The sequence below is a fragment of the Tachypleus tridentatus genome, chromosome 11 (genome assembly GCF_004210375.1).
Source record: "Tachypleus tridentatus isolate NWPU-2018 chromosome 11, ASM421037v1, whole genome shotgun sequence".
Lineage (NCBI taxonomy): Eukaryota > Metazoa > Arthropoda > Merostomata > Xiphosura > Limulidae > Tachypleus > Tachypleus tridentatus.
Window position 1 is genome coordinate 43573577 of NC_134835.1, and position 21818 is coordinate 43595394.

Genomic DNA, 21818 nt, shown 5'->3' on the forward strand with positions numbered 1-21818 from the left:
TCATGTTTATTGCCACAGTGTACGTTTTTCCTGTGAATATTGTTTTGTCAGTTTCACAAAGAACCGATGCCAAGGAGAGGGTTTATGTCGATGCCACAGTGTACATTTTTCCTGTGGATAAGGTCATGCCAATTTCACGGAGAATGTGATATTTTAGAGATAGTTGTCATGTCGATGTCACAGTGTATATTTCTTTTATGTAGAGAGTCATATCAGTTTCACGAAGAACTGGTTCTCAAGGGATAAATGTCATGTTGATGTGACATTGTATGTTTCTTCTGTGAAGATAGTTGTATCAATTTTACAAAGAACGGAGACATAAGGAATAGGTGTCACGTCGATATCCCTATGTATGTTTCTCCAATGCAGTCAGTAATGTTACTTACATGAAGAAAATAGTTCTTAAGGTGTAGATGTCATGTGATACCATATTCCATGTGATAACTAAATTCAGTTATTTCATACCTGCGGAAAGAACGTCAACATGTATTTGAGACTTGTAACAGTTCAACGTATTATTGAATACATATATTTCTAGAAACCTCGTATAAACTTGTCGTTTCCTTTACTACACAGCACACTGTACTGTTGCAGTTGACAAGTAATTTGTCGTCAGTAATGTAAATTTGTTATCAATTTAATAAATGTTTTAAATTTTAATTTTGATTTACTTTCTCCTTAATAAACAGTATAATAATCATTTCTGTCTGTCTTAGTTAAGGGAGTGCAACTGGTTCTGCCATACGGACTTATTTACGTGTGCTGCGAGCTGAAAAACGACTGTAAAGTGTAAACATCACTTCTCTATTGTGTTTTAATTAAACTACAGTATTTTCATTTATATCGGTAGAGCAAAAAAATTAAACACTAAAACGGTTCCATAAACGATAAAACCAATCTTCTTTTTTTCCTTTTTTGGGGGTCGTGGTGGTGATGGTGGAATTGAACATTACCCGTGATTCAACTTTGGAATGTTTCTGAAGTACCATTGTTGTTGCGCTGGTTCTATTATCGAATGTTTCTAAAGTACCACTGTACTTGTGCATTTTTCCTAAAAACTGTTGTGTACATCGACAAAATATTTTAAAATAACGTTTCAACCTAGAGGGATAAAGGGCCCGGCATGGCCAAGCGTGTTAAGGCGTGCGACTCGTAATCCGAGGGTCGCGGGTTTGCATCCCCGTCGCGACAAACATGCTCGCCCTTTCAGCCCTGGGAGCGTTATAATGTGACGGTCAATCCCACTATTTGTTGGTAAAAGAGTAGCCCAAGAGTTGGCGGTGGGTGGTGATGACTAGCTGCCTTCCCTCTAGACTTACACTGCTAAATTAGGGACGGCTAGCGCAGATAGCCCTTGAGTAGCTTTGCGCGAAATTCAAAAACAAACAAACAAACGTAGAGGGATAAAATTACACTTGTCATAGTTCATAGTAAAAAGGGATATAAATAACGAAATAAAATTGCATTCCCCCATGAATTGTTTTTTATTTACTTGATGCAATATGTTTATTTTCATTGATTTTATCTAAAAAAAATATGGATAGACCATGCATTTCCGATCGGAAAGTTAACTAAAAGAAAATGCAATTCCTAAAGCAAAGTTGAATTCCTAAGGAATGTTATATTTCGGTCCCGTTAAAGTAATTTCCTGCGATGTTTTTTAAATCTAATGTCAGACAGTATGTATATATATATTACACAGTAGAAATATTTATCAAAAGAATAACAGTGGTTCTATTTTAGGCTGACGTAAAACACCCAATGTTGATCTCTTAACTCTGACTATGAAAATAAACATGCGTCTTAACGCAACAAAACTGTGCATCCTGTCCTAACAATTATCAAGGCACGTGCTACCGTTGCACGTATCTTACGCCATGCATATGGCTTGCGCTCCCACGCGCTTGGTTTTTTTTTTCAGATTTCGTTTTGTTCTTCTGCCACCGAAGGTTAATCACAATTTGACGTTGATACTATACATTCATGCCCGTGGGGGAGGGACAGCCGCATACCCTTTCCTTGTTACGGTAGAAAGGAGGTATAACACTGACGAGTTAGGGCACGAGCTGTGTGGTTGCGTTGTAACCCGTCATGACCCATTTACGAAATCACAATAAAATCTCTATACCAAACCGCATCAATATCTCCTTACCTCCCTACCATCTCCCCCCCTTTCAACCGATGCCGTAGACCAAAGGCGCCATCGAACACGAGGTCCTGGTGAGTTGAGGCGCACCAGAGCTGAATAGACACGATAGTGTTAAAATATAATATAGACACTTTCAACTTGTTGTTCTATATCTAGCGTGTAATAGATCCTTGTTTCTTTCAGTACCGAGAAGCGATACAGTAGGAACAGTACAGCAGACTTGGAGCTGGGTGTTTAGAGTAATAGAGTTCTGCGCCGAACGACATCTTCGTACCTCGAGGGTAGGCGAAAGTATGTTTGTTGATTATTTATTTTAAGAATCCGAATCTACTACCTTATTGTATCGGAAGCCTCTATACTTTTTACCGGCTTCTAAATAGGTAGGTTGTAATTTAGAGGCTTTCGTTACAGGTTAGTAATAACAGTAAAACTAACATAAGTAGTTTCATTAAAACAAACAAAAAAATCTCAATAATATTAACATAATGAGTACTGTAACAATAGTGATAATGTGTGTTAATTAGTCATAACATCATACACATTCTTGTAGTATTCTCGTGTAACTGTCGATATATTGAAAACTTTCAATTGATGATATAACTTTAAGGGAATGATAGAAAGTACCGTTTGTTCGCATCCAAACAGGGAATACAATAGTTAATTTTATCAAAAAGTTCTTAACAGCTTTATTGGATGAAAAACGTTAACTCGTGAAAAAAAAAAAAGGGTTCTGATACATTTGCCTTCTTAAAGAATAATTTATGTTTATGTATATTTGCTTGGTTTTTGATCTATAACTTTTTGACAAAGTCATTTAAAATCTTAGGTGTATAAACAAGGAAACAAACTTTCAAAACCGTTGAAAGTTGTACCAGAAATAGGAGATCAAGGTTGCAGTTCTTTTTGTTTTTATTTCGATTTATTTAAGTTAATAATAGCGAGTAAGAATCTAAATAATGGATTGCAAAGGGGTCTTCTCAAAAGTTATCAGTTTTTTCCTGGAATCGTATTATACCTAGAAAACACCAAATAATGTTAAAAGTAGTTGTGATTCATTTTGTTCCACCTCGACTTTATATTGGCTGTGGTTGTCACGTGACTTACTTATATACGTATCAAAAATCGTATTTCTATAACGTATTCAATTTTATATAAATTGAATTTTTGTCACAGAGAGAGAAATAGTCATTCTATTAGCTGTTTTGTGCGCCAGCAATACTAAGAGTGGAGCTTGCGTGTATCCCATTCGAATTTATTACTCATCAAAGGACCCGACATGGCCATGTGGTTAGGGCGATCGACTGATAATCTGAAGGTTGCAGGTTCTAATCCCCGTCATACTAAACATGCTCGACCTTTCAGTCATGGGAGCGTTATAATGTTACTGTAAATGCCACTATTCATTGATAAAAGAGTAGCCCAAAAGTTGATGGTGGGTAGTCATGACATTCCTCTAGTCTTTCACTGCTAAATTAGGGACGGCTAGTGCAGATAGTCCTCGTGTAATTTTGTGTGAAATAAAAAGAAACAAAAAACAAACATACTTATCAAGATCTCTACCAGCGTACTCTGAAAAAATAAATTATTTAATGCAGAATTATAATAAATTAATATGTGAAACCTTGGGCTCGATAAAATACATCAGTCTAAAGGGTTTGACCTCCCAAACTGTAAATTGTAATTATATCTCAAATCGGTCGGGAAATGACGGAGCTATGAAATAAAAGTTTGTACTTAAAAACTCAGAGCCATCCTACGAGCCGTGACTAAAAATAGAGATTTTTCTACGTTTCATTTTTTGGCTTATATATTAGGTGGAATAAATAAGTATTGGTAGAAAATATTTAATTATGTGTAGTGTAGTATTTCAAATGTTTGTTAAGAATAGCAGTAAAGGTTTTTATGGTTTGTTTTCTTTCTAGAAATCGTGATGTACTATTCTTTCTGTAACAATTTTTCTGTACCTGTGCATTTGTTTATTTTAGCTGCTCGGAATACAAACTTTACTCTCCAACACTTAATTTAAGCTTTATATATTAGGAAGTGTTTTAGATCAAACGATAAGAGTTTCTAAGCTAAGACACAAGTGATAGATTACTTATGACGTAACTCGAAACAATAGAGTTTTCAAGTATACATAGAGTAGTGGAAAAGTAGCTAAGTACTGTTACAACCCGTGGGAAGACTACAGCACAACAGAGAGTTAAATGTTCCTTGATAACAAGTGTATTTGAAGCTGATATACTAAATTTGCGCAGCGTGAAATGCTCAACACATAAGACACACACACACATATGTAAACACAAACACTCGTCAAAGATACTCATGTATTCGTACCTAAATACATGCACATACGTATATAAAAATACACATTCGTCATACATGTCATATAAACACATAAATACGTACTGCCGTTTCGCCTAATATTTCTTTGTCTTCCTGTTCATGGATCATTATAACGTATTGTTAAAATACTGAGTAATGTTAGTTTTTTTTTCAATATTGTCAAAAGAACTGGAATATTCTAACGAGACCTTACGGACTAAATGGCCGAGTCAGAAGTCTCTAAACCCAAGTACAATCCTTGATGTGGAGCCACTAATCATAGGGAGGGCAAACAGCTAGCAGCACCCGAACCCCAAGGGGGCTTGTCTGACTCTTTGGAACGAGCAAGGAGATTGACTGTAACTTCAGTAAAACTGCTCACCGCTAAAAATATGATGCTTTCCAGTATATCTCACATACTGGAATCTTCAATATCTAACCCAATACGCTGACCACTCGACCATGACCAGCCGACCCGGCATAGCCAGGTGGTTAAGAAAGCTCGACTCGTAGCTTGAGGGTCGCGGGTTCGAATCCCCGTCACACCAAACATTCTCATCTTTTCAGCCGTGAGGGCGTTATAATGTGACGGTCAATCCCACTATTCGTTGGTAAAAGAGTAGCCCAAGAGTTGGCGGTGGGTGGTGATGACTAGCTGCCTTCCATGTAGTCTTACACTCCTAAATTAGGGACGGCTAGCGCAGATAGCCCTCGTGTAGGTTTGCGCGAAATTCAAAGACAAACAAACGAACAATGCTCAACCTTTACAAAAGGTTTCAACTTACTTGATTACCAAATGATGGTGACATTCATTTAAATTAATTATATTCTATGAATTACTAGTATACACAGTTTTTGCTGTGTGGCTGATATCCTATCAATCGAAAAATTCTGTCCCAAGTTTGGGTCAGCTATTACAAAAATCGGTCAAGGATTATTAGCTTCTTAAAAAAAAAAAAAGACAAAAAATTTTTTTTTCTCTTTGTGTAAACTTCATATTGGAGTACAACTGTTATCGACCTGTTTCTGATTGGTGTGACTAGAAAGGTTATCGTATTCTAAAAATCAGTCTTTCAAGTTCAAACATGATCCCCAACCGATTACATTTGCGTAAAATACGTTGTCGATTTTCACGTGTAATCTGTGTCGTAAATCTGTTTGAGCAACCACTAAAGGTTGTGACTCTTGCAGTCACTTTAGATAACACTGTCCTACAATACACATTTGGTTTATATGTCGAGATATATTTTTTATTGTTTCAGTAATATAATATATTAATTTTAATTTAAGGTACTCTAGTCTATCAGGGACAGATATGCTAAGAAAACTCTTGTGTAACATTGCGCAGAATCTTAAACACAAGCAAAAAAAAATCGAATCAGTGGAATAACTAATGAGAAAGTATAATTCACCACAACAATCCATTTCGTACTATATCTTTTGTTTTCATGCCATTTACTGGCATAAATAATCCCTTAACCTCTACTGTGTCTGTCGCAGCTAGACAACTTGAAGAGTCCTGGTATTTAACGAAAGGCTTCTTTGGCAAGTGGATTTAGCAGGTATAATGTGATTGAGATATTATTGTATGCTTTCCTTTACTTTAAGCCTTAAATTATATATTAATATCATAGTATCTGGAAAGGAACGACGAAGGAGCTGTTTTCGCCCGCACGTGATGTCGTACGTTGAAGTAGCAAACGGTCATTAGAGAAAGCCAACAACGTTCAGATCTTATTGAAGATTAAAACAATTTCAGATTTCATTACTAGACAACAAGTATCGTGTTAAACCAAGTGCCTATATCAAATAACACCTATATGTTTCAGAACTCGTTGAAATAGTTATGGTGTGAATTTGAAGTCTAATAAGAACCGGAAATATAGAGATAAAATTAAGCTGTTACAATATGATTTCTCAGTTGAAGGGAAAATTTCAATTTATTTCTTTTCACCAATGAAAGGTTTCAACGTTCCAGTAGATACATTGTGTATGACACTGCAGTGGGCTACTCTGACTGTTTTATAGACCGGGCGTGACAAAGAGTTCAGCAAGACAAGACTGTGATTCCAAGAGCTCAAGGTTCGCATCCTATTGCCATAAAAATGTGCTTCATACTTTGGATCCGTGAGTGCGTTGTAAGAGTGATAGTTACTTCCCATTATCTGTCAAGAGAAGAGTTGCCCAAGAATTGGAAAGGGATGTACTTGACTGGCTTCATTCCCTCTAGTCTACAGTTGAAAGTTAGGGACGACTATGCACAGTTAACCAGGCCTTTGTAAGAAAGTTCTAAAAAACACAAAAACAAGAACCCGTTTAGAAAATCTTTGAAAGTCACAAAGTGACTAAATTCTTCTTAGAGTGTGGAAGTACGTTGACTTTTCCAATTTAAGGACTTTGTACTGAATGTGAAAAAAATAAAGAAATTATATTATCAGAAAAAAAAACTAGTGTGTCATGAAGTAGGAGAGAAAAAAAAGATAAACGTTTTCCAAAGTTTGTTTGTTTTTAAGACCAAAAATGTACGAAGGACTATTGATGTGACACCACGAGTATCGAAATCCGATTTTTAGCGTTGTAACATTTCCGACTTACTGCTGTGCTACTTCTCCATTTCCAACGACAAGGAAGCTAGTTACAACGAATTCCAGAATTTTCCCTGTGTGATTAAAAACAATCATAAGTTGGAATATTAGAATAAGAAAAAACACAAATATACAATGAAGTATTTGAAAAAAGAAAGAATTATATGCTCTATAAATCCAGACAGTTTAGGCTTAGTGTCATGCCCCTGTGTCAGGGTGAGGGTAAAATTAAGTTAACAATATCAGAAAGATATGACATGAAACACACATATTCAGTGTCTGGTAAACAGAGCAAATATTTCTACGCTGAATTTAACCAAATAAAAACTATTAAGGCTTTATTTCTTGTATTGTTGGATATATTAAGAAATTAGGCTTCACATCCTATGTAAGATGATACTAATGTTAGTGAAACTGAATAACAATAGATATAGAAATTTATTTGCCATCGGATATGCTTTTTAGTGAATTTTACAACCTAGAAAACCATACGTCACTTCTTCTAATGAAAATTTATTCAAAACACTGTTATTAGTATATGGCATACTCTGTTGGTTTTTTTTCATCCTTGCCTCTCATATGACCTCACAATTTGAGTCTGTCATCACTTCCGGTTTTTACTACGCACTTTTTCTTCTGTGTAATTATGAAGTGAGTGGGGAACAAAGATTGATATTTTGCTAACATGACGCCACCTGCTGGGATAATATTTCAACTTTCTCTATTCTGACTTGAATGTTGTAAAATTCAATTAAACTATCATATACCATGGAAGTGCAGTAGCAAACATGGTATAGTCACGAATAAATGGTTGCTGAGTTGTTTGGGTTATAAATTATTTATCGTCTGTTTTGAAATTTAATGTGACTTATTTATTTCTACCATTGAAAGTTAAGACGATAATGAAATTTGATCTTGTGTTTAGTGAATGAAGTCTTTTATACATATAACTTTACCCAAAGTTCTTTGTAAATTAATATTTATTGTTTGATTTCAGATTCACCTCGAGTTTATCTCTCTTTCTGGTGCTAACATTTGTACAATTTACCCATATAACGAAGAGTAATCATTTATTCTGGTAAAACAACAAGTTTTCAATTTATTTTCACTAGGCCCGGCATGGCCATGTGGTTAAGGCACTCGACTCGTAATCCGAGGGACCAAGGGTTCGAATTCCCGCCACATCAAACATGCGCGCTCTTTCAGCCGTGAGGGCGTTATAATGTGACGGTCAATCCCAATATTCGTTGGTAAAAGAGTAGCTTAAGAGTTGGCGGTGGGTGGTGATGACTAGCTGCCTTCCCTCTAGTCTTACACAGCTAAATTAGGGACGGCTAGCCCGATAGTCCTCGTGTAACTTTGCGCGAAATTCAAACCAAACCAATTATTTTCATTAAGAATAATCATTCACAAACTCAGATTAATCATAATGCCATCCAGTTTTACCTTGAATTCATAGATAAAGGATAGAAAGATGTACTGATTTAATATTAACTGTAACATTTTAAACATCAAGTCTGTTATTAGAATACTTCAGCTATAAATCATCAAAATCTTGATACTTTTCTAGAATTCTGATATTCCTTGGTAGCTTCCTAACAACTAGTTAAGATTGGTATATTACTTGTTGTCAATTTAGAGTAACTATCATCCGTTGTTGGACCTGAATTATCAGAAACATGACCTTTTTAAGGTCCCTATTCACATGGAAATACCAAACAACTACCATACTCTGTTGGACCTTAATTAACAGAAACATGACCTTTTTAAGGTCCCTATTCACATGGAAATACCAAGCAACTACCATTCTATGTTGGACCTGAATTATCAGAAACATGACCTTTTTAAGGTCTCTATTCACATGGAAATACCAAGCAACTACCATTCTCTGTTAATACATCAGGAATATGTAGTTGTCTCCCTTCAAGCGGTTAGTGAAGTCAAACAGTGATCATTAAGCAGGTATGCTTGAACAGGAAAAAGTATAGTCGGTTTACGACTGTAGTGTGTCTTATAAGTAAATTAGACTTGTTAGTAAAGTGTTGAAGTTGTATAGTCAGATCAAATGTAAACTAGTCTTTATAGAAATCACTGAATAGGTTTTCCGAGTACAAGTTTAACGTCGTTCATGTTCTTTCATTTTTATGTGTTCTCCTACTATTACAGTTTCTATTATCTTCGACCCGTCAGCAACATGAAGATCTTACACTGAATAAATAATGCAATTTTTAATTAGAAACAAAATATACTTAAATTTCTATCGGTAACGTAACATGTTTTGTTCCTTTTCAATGCTGGCTGTGTTTTGTTTTGTGTTTGTCGAAGCCTGGAGAAAAAAACAAAAACACAAACGACAAATATATGGTTAGTGAAACGTTCTATTGTTAGATTAGTTTATTATACCTTTGTCTTCCCACTATGACTATCAAATATTCATATTTTTCCTCACTCTATTTCAACACCTTAAACAGCGTTTCCACTTTATTTAGTCATTACCCCAAGTGGCTTAGCGGCAAGTGTAAAGTCTTAAAACGCTGAAAACCAGGTTTCTATACTGATGGGCACAGCACACATAGCCCCTTCTGTAGCACGGTGTTTTATCCTCCAAAATTAATCAAACAGCTTAACTCGACCACAATAAAATCGTATGGCTTTCTATTTGTCGTAAATGGTTTCAGGTCTTAACTGTGGTTAACCTGGCAACCGACTAGAAAGTTGACTCATACGCATGACCAACGATATTAAGTCTCTACGTCGGACTGAATTTTCTGAAAGAGTTAGGGTTGTTTTTCACCGATCAAGCTTCTACCTCTTTTACTCTCTCTACTAGAGGTTTTCAATGTAATTTTATTTTTAAGCAGGCTAAACTTTAACTGTTTCAATTTTCGAGTCTTCTCGCCTAACATAAACTTGTTATACTCGCGCGCCTGTTCATTCCTCTTTTATGAACGCAAAACAAACGCGTTTGCTGCTTTTAAACTGCTGAGATGTTATTGCGTTGCAAACCACCCTAATAGATGGAAACGGTGATTTGATCTGAACTACTAGTACTATCTTAATGTATTCTTATATAGTTAGCTAAACTGTTCATTCAAAATCCTATCAACTGACCGTAAACTAAATGTGATATAAAATGTTATAATATGTTACTACATTTCGTTCGAATTACTAGCTGTTGTTCTCAATGGATTTGTATAACCGTTGCTCAGATATTCTGAATATTCTAATCATTGTGTTTATGGTAGCATAGAATAATGTTAGTTTGCCAAGCAATGTGGTAAAACTAAACACACACACGTACATATATCTAGCTGGTATCAGTATAGTATGAGGCTGTCAGTGATGATATAATTGTCATAGGAATACAATTGTCAAGTGGGATACTACCATAGAATTAACATTCTAGGTTCTACTAACTGCACGTGGTTATGAAGTAGAATGCCATCACAGGTTTATCATTCTAGGTATTACTAACAGCACGTGAGTATCAAGTGGAATGTCATCGTAGATTTACAATGCTAGGTGATACTAACAGCACGCGATTATCAAGTAGAATCCCCTTATAGATTTACTATGTTAGGTATTACTAATCGCACGTGATTATCAAATGGAATTCCATCATAGATTTACCATGCTATGTATTACTAACAGCGCATGATTATCATGTAGAATGCCCTGATAGATTTACAATGTTAGGTATTACTAATAGCACGTGATTATCAAATGGGACACCATTATAGATTTACCATTCTACCATGTTTGATGTGGTTTAAACACAGTGTAATTCACTGTTGTGCTTGTAAGGGAGAGAACACATTGGAGTATATTGATTAAGTTAGGAAAGAAATCATAAAGTAGCTCTACAATCTTTCCCATCTGGATTGGTTACCCCATGCTGGGTGATATGCACTCAACCAAAGAACTGGCAAAAGGAATAAACCCCAGACAATGTCTGGAGAGGAGAAGGAAATGATGTGATGGCTGACACACATACAAAAGTTTAAGAATAGCTACATGTAAAGCATTGAAATCTGCAGGCCACTGGTTTAGAATATCATTGTGCTTGATTCATTCTCTCCATGCCTGATGGGAACCACCCATGAAAAGATGTAGGTCCAGACATAGAGAAAGAAGTGGTACACTGACCAATGTATAGGCACCACCAATGCATATAGTCTTGTAGGGAAGGAGGAAGAGAAATGGGGGTGAAAAGAAGATCACGATGAAGGTTTTATTGTTTTGAAAAACCATTTAAAGGGATTGTAAATGGAGATGACCAAGGGGACTAGTGACATTGCAGAAGACCAAATTCCAAAAAGCAACAGAACCCTACAAACAGAAAGTGATTGAGCCAAGAGGGCATGATGAATCAAAATTCATTAAGTTATGAAGAAGGAAGAGCTTGACAGAAATTTAACCTGTAAAAGATCCCCAAATTGGAAAAATAGTGAGAAGATCAGATGACCAATCAACCTACCTGAGCTGCCACAGAAAGTACCTGACAAATATATTCTTGCTGATACGCATGGTTAGGTTAGGAAACAGTAGACTATCACTGTACATGCCACGTGCCAGGTGAAGGAAGATTGATTACCTGGGTAGTTGTAAGCACCTTTGGTTCTTGGTAATATTCGGAAAGCTCCCATATAAGTAATAACTACTATCAAGATATACTGTTAAAAAAAAAGTGAAAATCGGGCTTTGTAATTTTTGGCACACCATGTTCTTAAATTGTATTGTTTTTTTCCATCCAATGTGTACTTCTTGAATGTATATGTGTGTGGAATGTAAACAAAGTGCTGGTCGCTGTCAATCTAAAGGATTAAATTTGTGACGAGAAACCCACTTGAAATAAAAATAATTTCATAAACAGATTCTAATTTTAAAACTTTAGTAAAGCTTTTGAGTCGGTTATTAGAGCAGTATAATTATCCGTGTAATATTATTTGGTATGTTTTTGTTTCTTTTACAAAAATATATTTTCCTACATTTTAGCATTTTAATCGCGTGGCAATGTTGGTTGTACGGTCGAGAAACTTTAAATTGTTTATAAATTAAAACCGTGGTTCTTCACCATTATAACTGCTCACGCCACTTTCCACAGAAGACAAGACCCTCTCCGCAGTGTTTATTGTTAGGCCGATATTTCGCGCCAGCTGAAAAGAAGAGACACTTCACATTGTTGCCAGCTACCTACAGGGAAGAATGCCAATCAACTTCATAGTTACGAGCTAGCCTCTTATCTTCGAGTTAACTGTAGGCTTCATGTGACCGAGGTTCGGGGAAAACGAGTGTCAAAGAAAAAACAGGCAGTCTTGCGTTCCCTGTAAAGAAACTTAACAATGTTATTAAACTCTTGAGCTTCCGTTTGTAACTGGAACCTAATCTATGTCTCAGCTAAGCAGAAAACGGTACGACCGGGTAAAGAGGTTATAAAAGTAATAAAGGTACTTTCTTGTATATAGCAAAGTTCTGGATATTTTTGAGGGGTAGAGAAATCTTACGTTACGCCCATTTACCGTAAGAAAAACATTTCGCATAATATATTATTATGTTATTATTTTAGATCAATAAATACTTTTACACAGATCTTCGCTCGTACACACGTGTCTCTGTTAGTCTTAATTATTTGATTATATGAATAACCAACATTCTTTGCGTAAGAGGAAGGGGACATGTATTGACCCTACGATAGAGTTCTGGATTTCGAGCTGGCAAGTGTGAATTAAAAATCAGGCTTGCCGGTTTCAAAATCCTGGAACTGCTATCCGCAGCACCAGATTAGACACAAGCAGGTAACCTGAGTAGCTGTGTCGTAGTTGCAAAATATAACAGCGGGCAACCGTTAGGGTCCAAAGGACGTTTCATGAGACTCGGACTTTTGCGACGTAAATAATATTACGAAATCTCACAGGTACTATGCCATTATCACGTCATGTCCAAATACAGCGTACCTGTTCTGACAATGAAACGCGAATTAAAACAGATATTGAATTTTATATTAACCTTTTAGTTGTCCATAACACAATTACGAAATTCAAAACAACTATAATAATCTCCTGAATATTTGACCTGTAATAGACTATCTATCACATTATAACGTTCCCTCGGCGATGGATAATAATATTAAAACCAGCACATTTGAAGACATAGAACACAGGGAAGGCAGCCAGCTAGCGCAGATATCCTTCGAGTAGCGTTTCGCGAAACTCAACAAACGAACACAATACTGTTATTATTTATACGGTAAAAGACGAAATAACTATAAGACTTAAGTTGAAATTATTCGTAATTTTACAGTAGGACACGAGAATGTTTTGTCATTATTTACAATTTATGGTACTAATATTTTTTCCATGCCATTATAGAATGTAAATTTCAACACTATAGTGATGCTTCACTGGTTCCTTTTGACAACTGAATGAACCAGGGTGAGAATACTTGTCATTGTTTAGAATTCCCATATATTCGTACCAAGGACATGCCATAAGGGTTCTTCTTGAATGAACATACTGATCAAAATCTAGAGTCTGAAATAACTGCTATGATACCTCATGCAGTGTCTTTACTATATAGAAAGAAGTTAGCAAGGAGCTAGCATATGATACCGGTATATGCTATAAGAAATCAATTTAATGGCTCTACACAAATAAGCCTTGCTAAGAACAGTGTTTAACACTATATATTAAGTTTTCCTGTTATGCCAGGGCCCAAAAATCGTATAGAATTCTCAGCCGAGCAAAAAAGTTTGCGTAAAAGCTTTACGTGATGCTGATTGGACTCTCCAACAAATTTCTACTGACTTGAAATGCTCTCCAAACACTGTAAATACACCCAAGATCGTGAGACTGATACAGATAGATTTGAAAATAGGAAAATAAGAGGTAGAATACCTAAACTCAATGATACTGATGTAAAACATATTTGTTTATGCGACCTTCGAGACAGAAGAAAGACTGTCACTGATCTTAAGCAGGAGATAAACGGCCATGTATCTAATGACAGAAAATTTTCCAGATCTAGTTTCAAGAAGACTCAACAATAATAGAATGTTTCGTTGCGTAGCAGTTGAGAAACCTTAACGTTGATTTTCAAATATTGTCAAGGGATTGGAATTTGAAAGTATAAAAACTGGGCTGTGACGATTTGGAAAAGAGTGTTATAGACGGAGAAGTCCAAGTTTGAAATGCTTAGCTCAATGTATACCACCTACCATGAAGCATAGAGGAGGCAGTGCGATGGTTTGGATGCGTCTTTCTACTGAAACAACAGGAGATATTTGAGAAATAGATGGAATAGTGGACCAGCACAAGTACCATCAGATACTGATCCATCATGGTATATCCAGTGGTTTGCGTATTATAGGTAAAGGGTTCCATTACCAAGATGATAATGACCCCAAATTCTCATTCAACCTATGCAGGAATTACTTAGCCATGAAAGAATTGTTTGTTTTGTTTATTTTTGAAATTCGCACAAAGCTACTCGAGGGCTATCTGTGTTAGCCGTCCCTAATTTAGCAGTTTGAGATTAGAGGGAAGGCAGCTAGTCATCACCACCCACCGCCAACTCTTGGGCTACTCTTTTACCAACAAGCAGTGGGATTGATCGAAACATTATAACGCCCCAACGGCTGAAAAGGCGAACATGTTTGGTGTGACGGGGATGCGAACCCGCGACCCTCAGATTACGAGTCGCACGCCTTAACACGCTTGGCCATGCCGAGCCTGCTATGAAAGAAGCTGCTGGTTTCATTCAAATGATGCAATGACCCCGAGAGAGCCCCGACCTCAACCCAATTGAGCTAATCTGGGATTTAATAAATCAGAAACTTGGCAAATCAAAAGTTACTTCCAAAGAAACGTTATGGGGGTGTGTTAGAGACATTTGAAGTAAAAATCCTAAAGAAAACTTTAATTAAATATGTTGCAACAATGCCTGAAAGACTGTCTGCAGGTGGTAACACGAAAGGGGGACAAACAAAATATTAAATTCTTGCTGAAGCACTTCCACTGAGGCAGATTTTGGATTGTTAAATATACCTCAGCTACCACGTTAAATTTTAAACTTAAGCAAAGCAAATTAGGCCATTGTAAAACCATAGGAGGTTGATACGCAACAGACTCCAATTTATGAATATGTTAGGGCGACGAGAAAAGTATAATATTCAGCAAACTTCAGTCTAATAATTCATTAAAGTAGGTTATTAATTTTTGTTTTGGAATTACTTTAAATTCTAAAAATCCCCAAGGGCTCAATACATTTGAGGTCGGTGTTGTAATGTTAATCTTTGACACACTTTTACTTAAATCTACTTATCCTTTAGGTAACCCTCAGTTGATAACAGTGCTCAAAATGGTTGTTGTTTCCATTAGCTTAAATTTAAATAAAACAATAACCTACTTAACTATTTTAACTACTTAACAAAAATATGCAATAACAGTATTAAAAAAAACATTATTTAAGTTTTAATTAACTAGGTTATTCAGGAAAGAAGATATTAGGTTTAATCTATGATGATTTTATTTCAAACAGAAACCAATAGAAGTGTTATGAAACATATAGCCGATTTTTGAAAATTCACTGTTCCCGTTTTAAGTCAGTTTTTTTGACTTGGTTTTCTTCATATATCGGTTGTTCCGCCTTGTAATTTGACTCTGCTGTGTTAATCAATTCCCTCTTCTTAGGCTTGAAATTAAACAGAGGAAACACTTAATTTTGTAGGAAGAATTACATTTACTTTTCAAAATATATTCGTTTATTTCGCGAAACAAAATTGTTTTCTTCTTTAAAGCATTTGAAATTAGAAACTTTGCTTGAAACAGGTTTATGACAGCGTATTCATGTTCCCTTGAAGTTGTGCTGCTCGACTAAGTGAAAAAGTTATTCACCACGAAATTAAATCAACCAAGTTATACTAATAAATATATGATACTGTGTTTAGGACATTTGCTTTCATCTTGAGTTACTTACCGACCAGGAATGAAGCCATTTTTAGAAACTAGGTTCCTTATTCATAATCCATATTACTGAATTAAAGACACGTGATATGTCAACTAAACATGCTGATTTATATTCTGAAACAAATTACCAGAGTTTTCTGACCTCTTCGGAATGGCTAGTCCCTGTTCAATAAATAGCCTTTGAGCAGAACTGTATACATTCCACTAGGGAAGTTAGTTTTATATCTAGTCTTACATGTGTATAATATTAGTGATATGAAGTATTTGATAAACTATAAAAGACATAGTGGAATAGTTATTCAAATTTTAAGTTACTCGCCCTGTAAAAAGAAAATTAAAAAGCGCGTAAAACCTTTTGACTTTTGTGACTTTTCAATTTTGAAAACTGTTTAAAATTGAAAACGAAGCTTTTTAGTAGAAGATTCTCGAAGATGGTTATACTCTGCAGTATAAAGTCGTCATTTTCTATCCACTGTAAGTCCATCAATAACTATTTACTAAACAGCGCTATTCCTACGGACTTATATTTCTATAACTCGATTTCATACCCGTGGTGGGCAGGGCATAGATAACCCTTTGTGTAGTTTTGCGCTTAACGACAACAGTAACTTACTACGAAGCTGTCAATTTTCTTTATTATAAAGCCACCGATATCTCTCTAATCTAAAGCCACCAGTTTCTCTACGCTATAAAGCCGTTACTAAAAAAAAGAAAAACAAAGACGAAAGTACAATTATTGTTTATAACATTCATATGAATAAATAGAAAACTTTTTATTGAGACAGTCGAGTGATATTACCTGGTATTTAGATTAGAATAAATAAAAACAAACGTCCACAATAATAGATTCTAAAGTAATGAGATGCAACATTTATGAAGAAAAGCAATTACATAGTTACAGGTTTTAATGTCTGTATTTCCAACAAGTCGTATTCGGTACTCAATCTTATTTACAATATCCATTCCAGTTTCAAACTTTGGACAGTAGCTTATTCTTTAACCAATATAGCCAGAGTTGGAGGCTATATTATAGTTTGGTTTTATGCAGTGTGATTGGTCAGATGAAACCATAACGACGAAAAAGCTCATTTTCTTAGGTATTAAATGAATCCTTCGGTCTCCAAGCAACTGACTACAAAACTTATACTTAAAAGACAAAACATTGCCTCCTTTGAGTTAAAACACATTATCGCATGATTCTTATGTTTCACATCTACCAATATAGCGTTTCTATAGAAAAAATCAAAATGCCGCCTCTTTCAAAAACCATGAAAAAATAAGTGAAAGTAAAAATGGCTGCTGCGCTCGGATTTCACAGGCCATGTGCTTTTAGAACAGAAACTTGTTTATTCGACAGTAGTGTCACACCGTCCACGTGTATGTAGCAGCTGTTTATAACTCACTTATACGCGTTGCTACCTTCGCGACAACTGTTCGGAGATCACTGAAAACATTAGGACTGAAAGGAAAAACGTGTAAACATTCTGGAATAAAATATTTTGTGAAACATTATAGCGTGTGAAACGATAGAATACCAACTCCTCTGGTTGTCTTTGCGCATAAGTAATTTATATAAAATTAATAACTGTCTAGCTGCAGCGCTAACGTACCATTATAAACCACAATAACAAACAAGCTTGCACCTCAGTATCATCAGCAAGGTTTCTTGACCTGAAACAGACCTTCTTCTTTTTGTTGCTAGAGAACGAACAGAAAATCGTTTATACTTTGTGAGGAAAAGCAAGAAGAAAAACCATTGCTTGATCACTAAACATTCACCCATCCGTTTTTGGTTTTCTAGTGTCCTGAAACTAAATATGGCCTGGAAGTTGCACTTTTTGACGGTGTCATTGTTTTGGTTAGGAAGAGACGATTAACCGGGTAGATTTGTTTTGCTTGTTTTGAATTTCGCGCAAAGCTACACGAGGGCTATCTATCCTAGCCGTCCTCAATTTAGCAGTGTAAAGCTAGAGGGAAAACAGCTAGTCATCACCACCCACCGCCAAATCTTGGGCCACTCTTTAACCAACGAATAGTGGGATTGATCTTAAATTTAAGTGGGCGAGCATGTTGGGTGGGTCGGAGATTATAAAGATATCAAACAAATTCGATTAGTAAGTATGGATTTCAACGAGTAGAAACTAGTATTTGGTATTTTCGACCATCTCTTTATCAGCGACTCCATATTTCTGGCATTAACGCACCCAAGGACAAGTATGTTTGGTGTCACGGGGATTCGAATTTGCGACCATCAGGTTACGAGTAGAGCGTCCTCAGGTGGTAGATTGCTCATCAGAATGTCGTTTTTGTTGGGTTACTTCAACGAAGTCTTCTCTTCAACATGGTTTCTAAAAACGTTTGATAGGTTGTTGTTAGTTTGCACAACAAATAGGATGCTGCAGTTTTTATTCCCTGGAAACAAAATAACTATATTAAAAAAAAAATCTGTCATCGTAGTTTTCAAAATAAGATGATTCTATAGACACTGCTACGGATTTGGACTTTTAATTTTATAAATGTGTATTAATTCCAGATAAGAGGTATTTGTAATTAAAATTTAGGTTTTGTATTGATGGATACACTAGTGAAGTTAGCTCGATATACCTCTAGCATTAACTATTTATAACTTTTGTTAAAACAGTGACGTTAGTATGTATTTTAAATTGTAATATTTGTAAAAATTAGCAGATATAATGATTTACATTTCGTGGACATAAAAGCTAAGCTAATTTGTCTTAAGCACATAAAAAGTCGATTTAAAAACACATTCGAATCGTACACTACGCTGTTATTTCAGCTTGTGTGTAGGTAGATAAATTGTAACCTAGTGTACAGAATGCTTAGTCTATGAATGTGGGGATTCCGGGTTCGCGTCCCGTTGCTGCACCGACTCGTTTCACCTTTTGGGTTGTGAATGCACGTGACGATCAAGTTTCGTTGACTAATCAGACAAGATTAGATAAAAAGTTAGCTTCCTTCTTTCTACTTCGTCAATTTAAAATTAAGGTTGTCTGCGAGCAAACATCACTTTATAATTTTGCGCGAAATTTTTGAAACAGAAAATCGAACAATCCTTTTTCTATTATAGTGTTTTAATTGGTTCTTAACACCATAAACAGAAATCGATTTTCTACACTGAAAAGCAGATATACAAGTTTTTAAAAACTAAGGAAATTAGATTGTTAAACTTCGGACACTTTTATATGAGCTTGAAAAACTTGATCTGAAGAAATATAGTCTCTTACATGATGCGAAGTAGTAGATATTTAAATAACGTGAGGCTAATAACGCTACGATTCAGGATTCAATTGTTGTGGTGATAACAGCCCAGGCAGTCAATGCTATTAGTAAAACGTCTATGGTTCATTAGATCTGATATTGTTTCCCAGTACAACAGAGTTTATTACGTAATACAAGCTACTTAAGATATTACATAATCTCTTTAACAATAATTAACAGACAGGAAACATATCATAATATGTAACGTTTTGGAGTTATTCATGTCACGACGTGTATTCATAAAGGCTTATGTAAAAACTACCATTCAGTCTTTAATGTTGCTCATAAAATATCGACTTTTATTATGAACTCCAATAGTGGTTCATAATAGGAGTCGCAAGGAATTGCACAAAACCCTTATATAACATTAGTTCAGGAAAACAACAACAACATCTAAAACAATAAAGATTCAGTTTCTACAACACTTTAAAATCTTTACTTTCGACTGCTAACAAGGCCGCTAGCCTATTAACATTATTTTCCCCCTTTCTATGATAATGGTCTCTCATTATATAATTGTACAATGTAAATAGCATTTTCATACTTATTAGGGAAAATTTAACGAAATCTTTATTTACATTGATAATAAGTGAGTGTTTTTCTTATAGCAAAGGCACATCGAGCTATCTGTTGAGTCCAGCGAAGGGAATCGAATCCCTGATTTTAGCATTGTAAATCCGTAGATTACCACATATAAAAAAGTACAATGTTATTAGATTTACTAGAAAGAAAAACCTTCTCTAAACGCCCCATTTGTAATTCTTATTTCTTATTATCATTTTGCTGGCCTACAACAAAAACAGACTGGTATGTTGTCCCAAGCCTTTTGTGGAATAATAAATAAGATACTGGAAAGGTCGTAGAGGTATTGAAAAGTTGATTTATTTCGCTATATTTTACATAAGTTTAAAACATTTTAATTCTAGTGTAAATCATGCTATCATTATCCCTTGCACTTGCACTTAGCTTTCTTACAAACATCTGGCGTTAAGTACAGAAAGAACGAAGAATAATCACCCAATAACTGATGAACACTAGATGACTGTAACACGTAGATATTCAATGTTTTGCATACTATACAATCGGTATCACTAGGAAACCATTCCTTATATTATGGTTTGTTGGTTTGGCGTTTTATTGCGCAAAGCAGATAACCATCTGCGCCCCCTATATTATGTATAAAGTGAAAGAGTAAAAAAAAAAAAGTCGATACATGTAACATTAAATTTCATTACACATATTCCTAGAATAATTACTACAAAACACACGAAGACTTAGTTAAAGGGATATGTTTTAGACGTACATGTTTTGTTTGAAAAGGCTACTTTTGTACTGGTAACATTTTATACGCGTTTAGTAGGGGCTTTATCTTAATCTAGACGTATATTTACCCATTTCTCGGCATGATATACATAGATAATTTAATGACATGGAATATAATTCCGGGTAACAATATGGAGTAAAAATAAATGTTTGTCGTTTGAGTAAATAATATCTACAATATATCCAGCCTTGTTGTCTTACTTTTTTTTTACGATCTCTGTTCGAAGTTCTTTAAATTCACAATTTTTTATTTATCTGAGAGTCATCACAACATATCGTTATTGAACTATATCTAACACAAGAAAGTGTAACTGCTAGAAGTTATTTTTAATACAAGGTGGTCATTACTGGAAACAATATCAAACAACACTTCAAAAAACTGCAATTGGTAGAAGAAATTTACATTGGATGTTAATAAATTATACCAATGCATATGATGTGTTTTAGGTCCAGAGATATCAACTGTTTTCATGATGGATACAAAGTACAGTTAGCTGTGCTTTTAGGGGGCGGTTCAGGATAGAATGGAAGTAATTGCGATAAACACATTGGTTGATTAGTTTCTATATTTCCAGCAAAGGAAGGTTGAATTCTGAGACAGGAAGTTTAGGACCTGTTCCTGTTCGTACTGTTTAGTTGCTTCCGCTTTTTGTTGTGATGAGGAAATGCACGTGTTGTGAAAATGTGTAATAGCTTTGAATGGTGCAGATTCACGTTTCATAAAGACGTCAGCCAGGGAGTATCTGACCATTACTATACAAAAGATAAGAAGTGCAGGGTAACATATAGTTAATGGTAAAAAGGTAGGTGAATTTGTTCTTTCCTGAGATCCTCTTCAGAAAGATATCTATGTTATGTTAAATGGGAAATTCTTTAATTACATATTAACTGAACACGAATCCCATTTATTTAAGGTTACATGCCAACGTAGTGTTTTTATCCTTTACGATTATTTCATAGCTTATATATAGGCATTAATTCATAAAGGAGCACTTTACTGCACAGGGAATTGCATGACAAACATGAGACATGAAAGTTTTATGAAAAGCCATGTGCGTTTTCATTATTCTACTAACGACCACTTGAAGCTTTTAGATTTTTTGAACTGTTAAATTTCTATTTTGTTGTTCTTCGGACTGTATGTTTGTCCACAACCACTGTAAATTAATTTACATTTTCATTTGTAAAGAATAG

General features: G+C 35.3%; 1 protein-coding gene across 7 annotated transcripts in view; it reads left to right on the forward strand.

Annotated features, from left to right (window-relative positions):
* The window catches only part of LOC143232052 (hepatocyte growth factor receptor-like), a 125886-nt gene that overhangs the window by 51281 nt on the left and 52787 nt on the right, over positions 1–21818 (forward strand). For 2 of the 7 annotated variants that reach the window (XM_076467072.1, XM_076467067.1), the window contains exon 2: positions 2333–2440. The gene's annotated coding sequence lies outside the window, so the exon portion shown is untranslated. Of the gene's footprint in view, positions 1–1943; positions 2221–2332; positions 2441–21272; positions 21428–21818 lie in introns of those variants that run through there. The other 5 variants (XM_076467074.1, XM_076467068.1, XM_076467070.1 and 2 more) reach the window with 4 other exon arrangements.